Below are 4883 nucleotides of genomic sequence, written 5' to 3' on the forward strand. Positions count from 1 at the left end.
ATGTTGACAACGTAGGTTGCCATTGGGAACAAGAGAAAATGGGGTTTCTGCACTCACTGAAGACCACCAAATACCCAAAAAAGATCAAAGGGAAAAAGTGCAAAGACCGGTCACCAGTGGACGCATTTTCTGAAAATGACTGCCCATAAATTGATCAACCTCTGATTTGGGGAGGTTACTTTGTTTCTACTGTGGTCCTGTTTCTTTGCTTTTGTCACCATGAGTTGGTTATGGTTCGCTATATGTTGCAGATGCATCATGTCCTTGCCATGATGGTTTGCAATAGTCCACAACATGAGGGATTTTCAAAGTGACAGCTATATTCCTTCCAAACAGTAATTTCTGGGTGATATGATGAGTCCGCTTGAGAGTCAAATTTGGTTGTTACTTTCGGGCGCTTTCTCAATTCTTTATAAGAGGTACGACCTAAAGTTACATTGTCTTCATTAGTTGGTTCTATGGTTCTTTAGCCAACAAGTTTTCCTACTTTTACAAAATAAATCTTTTCCACATATTGACTTACCCACCCAAAAGTCTACTAAAAACAACAATACTGTATAATTCACAGTTTTACTCTCACTAGGGACAGGAGAGAATGACAACATAACTTCATACCTCATCTCTATACTCAATAACTTGTTTCCACCTTTGTGTGTGGGAAATCAAAGTATGAATCAATGAATATACGACTATACTCGGTGAAACAATAGTCGTAGGTACACAAAACAGACAGGTAACGTGCACCATGATATCTGAAGTAGCTACCAAGCATCAATGCTACAGACAAGCCGAGCATGCTCCCCATGCACGTGGTTATTATTTGCCTAGTTATTTTCGTGAAAAAAGCCAAATTGTAGCAACCAATTATGTTTCAGCATTGATGCATTACACTGGCTTAATTATTAGGCTCTAAAATGCCAAATTCATTTTTTTATTGTAGACCCAACTCGACCAAGGCACCAATAGGGCAAGGACATGTTTACCGAAAACTGTTGTGTTGTTCGGGTACGCAGTAACTTATCAAAACCTACGTGGTTAGAACCTAAGAGGGTTTCACGTCAACCTAATGCAGAAGCTACAAAAAACTAAAAGCAGAAAACAATGTCTTATTGAAAACAATATTATATAATTAGATAGAAGAATGGTTAAACATAAGATTAAAACACAATGCTCAAGTTAAAGATAGAGATTATTTAAGAAGCGGCAGAATAGTTGACATGTGATATAACAGAGGTGAAAAGTGAGTAGTGGTTGAGTAAGAACTATAGAATTTTGTTTTTGTATGCATTTAGGGACAAAATGTCAACAAGAGCAGTACTTATGTTTCTGCATTGGTGTGAACAGAAACAGTGAAGTTCAGAAAGTAGGAACAGCGGGAAATCTCGCGAAAACTTGTCTTGGTCATCCTAATGTACTGTTTAAGACACCCAACAACTCCTTTGAAAGAACAGATGCTGCCTTGGTGAAGTTTCCATCCAAGAGTCATGTATCGTAATTGAGCATGTGGGTCCTCCCTCCCCACCTATCATTTCCTTTCTGCTCTATTCTCTTCTTGAGTAGTCAAAATCCTATTTAAACACCATTATAATTCTATCACTATTTGTCACAAAACACAGGTTATTGTTCAAAGCCATGTCCTACATTTTATGTCAATTTTGAAAAGCTATCTTTCGAGACTATACTTTTATGTTTTATATCATTATTAATTCAACATGTCCAAGTTTCTTTTACAGTTAGAGTAACATTAGTCAACCAAACTTCTGCATTAGTCATCAAGCTGTAACCATCAATCATTTTAGTCCCCAACTAACAACTTTACAAAATCATCATTTTAGTTCCTAACTTTGCAAAGGGTTAATAAGAGTTTTACAAAATCATTAAAATGACTCGTACTTATGGTATCATGGACTAACATGGAGGTTTACTCAACATTATTCTCTGGTAACTTCTTATCTTGTACCTTGTTTTGTACTATATTGACAGTCACAGGCTTAAGGAACAACTTGCATGGTGAGATTTTCCTATGAGATCTATTGGGTATTAAACTGTCAATAGATTAGAAGTATTTGAATGTAGACAGAACTCCGTGTAATGAGCTTAGCTTTACTTAAAACTATATGTAAAAAACATAATAATGCTTTGATACTTCTTAATAAGGGGTGTTTTAGAGATAATCCATTAGAATATGGGCCTCGGAACATTAGAAAGAACCTAACCCATTGATGAAATGGGGCAAAAGCTCTCTTTTGGACCACTATTGGGATTGACTTATTGAACTCAATTTTGAATTAAGATAGTTTTCATATGGTTTTGGTGGGTTCTGGCCCATGGCTTAAATGAATAATGTATTGGGATTAAGCATTGTTTACTATAAATGCTGGACCTGCCAGAATGAAAGTAAACCCATTCTATCTGTTGTTTAACAGTAATGAAACATCACTAAGTTCAAAGCTACAATTAATATGCATATCAAGATGATTGCAACGGCATTATTTCGTTTTAAGTCGAAAAGATAATCATGCAAGTTTGAAAACTGGACCACTCAGAAGAAGGATGATATTGCATTTTGCATTCATTCACATGGGAAAATATCAGATTGCAGATAAATGATGAAGTTAGCAAACTGACTTCATCCAGCAACCTATGGAGCCCATCTCTGGCTTCAAGAGTTCTTTCATCTCTATCATTACTAACTCAAAGATAAGACGTTTTGTATTATGAAAATAATGTCTCCACATTGGTCAAATCTTCATAAACTTTGCGAAGAAAACAGATCACCAGTGTAGTCTACTTGTAACTATTGCAAAATATGCGACCATAATTTTTCTCACGAACCTATATGATTACTTTGGCATAAACCAGCAAATACCGCACTAGTGGCTGAACTCAAATACTCAAAAATACACAACAACTGCGTCCCTGATATAGAGAATTTAGGCCCATAAATCACGAGTTGTAGCTGTCGTATTCTCCCCACTTGACCACACCATGAAGCTGACATTGTAGCACTTAACAGACTTCACATTAAAGCCTGCTTCAGACTCATTTCTTGTTTGAAATTCCTCTCACCACAATTCACAAAGGGAGCAGCACATGGAAGATTTCATTCCATCTTATTAAAGGTACTTTTTCATAGACAGTCCAATATACTTGTAAAAATAAGCTAACCAAACTTATTACATTTGTTGCTCATGAATTACCCTTACTGGTAAAAGTCATGTAGAACTAAACAAGTTTTAATAATGATTTTTCTTTTTTCTTATTTTTGTTTCATTTGAATTGCCATCAGCTAGTGCATTATACTTCAAATTTCTCTGTCTTCTTTGGATTCTAACTCATCCGAAAAACCACAAAATGAAGCACACAATTAGGCAATTATGGTCGTTGCAAAAGTTGGTTTGCAGAATTATGAGCACTTACAGTGAACACTGGGAGACAGAAGCAAGACAGAATAACAAGAAAATATTTTTGCGTTGCTCTAAAATCTTATATAAAACTTATGGTTTCAATTGTTTCGTAGTTTTCAACGTAACAGTTGCAAATTATTATCCCAGTGCTTAAACAAAGAAGAATTTCAGAATAGAACCCAAGTTCTTTAGCTCGTGTCTCTCTATAAATATTATGTCACATCAATATCAATATCGAAGAGTATGTTTTGTTTCCTCCCTTTGTTTTAACTTTGACTTTCGTCATTCCCTTGTTATTGGATAGACACTTTGGCTGCTTCACCTTAAATAGTTTTCACCTCATTCGTGAAAAGTGTGTTTAAGATTGAGAATTAAATGCTATTTTATAAACATTATTTTCTCAATGTAAAAAAAATACTCTTTATTATTAATAAAATATTATTTCAATATAGGTCTTTCATATAATTTTTAAATTAAAAATATTTTTAATGAAAAATGTTTATATGAATATTTCTCTTTAATTTTAATTAATTCTTATGTTCAAGACCATTTTTAAATAACTCTAATAAGCAACTTCCGTTACAATATCTTTAGGTGTCCACTAATTAAACTGAATCCAGATTTCTTATACCTAATCTTATTTCCATTTTCTTTTATAAGCGAAGACAGTTTTTATAAAACCTATTTAGTATAGGATGGAATAACTTAAAAATATTAGAAAATGTGCATGTTCACTCAATTAAATAAATAATAATTCAAAGTTGATTTGTGGTTAATAATAACAAGTTGAGAATTAAAGGAACAATTAGATAGGAAAAACTTTGCGAGCAGAATCAAAGTCTATATTGACAGAGAACTATCTTTTAAAATTTCATAATTGCTTTCTTCCTAAATAAATCATAGTCTAAGCTTCACCTACGCCATTTTCCTTCACATCGTAGCATAAAATATAATTTGTGGGTTATTTTAAGCATAATCACCATCACAAGTTACTTTAATCAATGCTAATATAATCTAGCTATCATGAGATTACTTTTTCAGTTGTCAAACAAAAAAAAAATGCATTATGGAATTCTGGATGTTCAATCTAGGGAGTTTGGTAGAGCATCCCAATGTCCCTCGATTTCGCCAATGTAAACTTTGTAATTTTCTAAAAAAGTTTGTAAAGAATGATTTTAACATAGAATTTCATAACTGAAATCTCAAGAAATATTTAGAGAAGAAACACCACAGTTTATAAAAAATTCAAATAGTATGAAAAAATAAGTACTAGTACAAAAACGCTATTTAACGTCATCGACAAAATGTCGGTTAAAGGTTGGCTCGACGTATATTAATGGACGGTGGCATTATCGTAAATAAATTGTAACCAAGACGTCGGTTTCTAGGGTAAACGACGTCTATAATATAGTAGACGTCTGTTCTTCCCTAACTAGACATCCAAGGGCCTGATAGGTAGGCGAGAAGACAGTCTTT

The sequence above is a fragment of the Vigna radiata genome, chromosome 7 (genome assembly GCF_000741045.1).
Source record: "Vigna radiata var. radiata cultivar VC1973A chromosome 7, Vradiata_ver6, whole genome shotgun sequence".
NCBI lineage: Eukaryota > Viridiplantae > Streptophyta > Magnoliopsida > Fabales > Fabaceae > Vigna > Vigna radiata.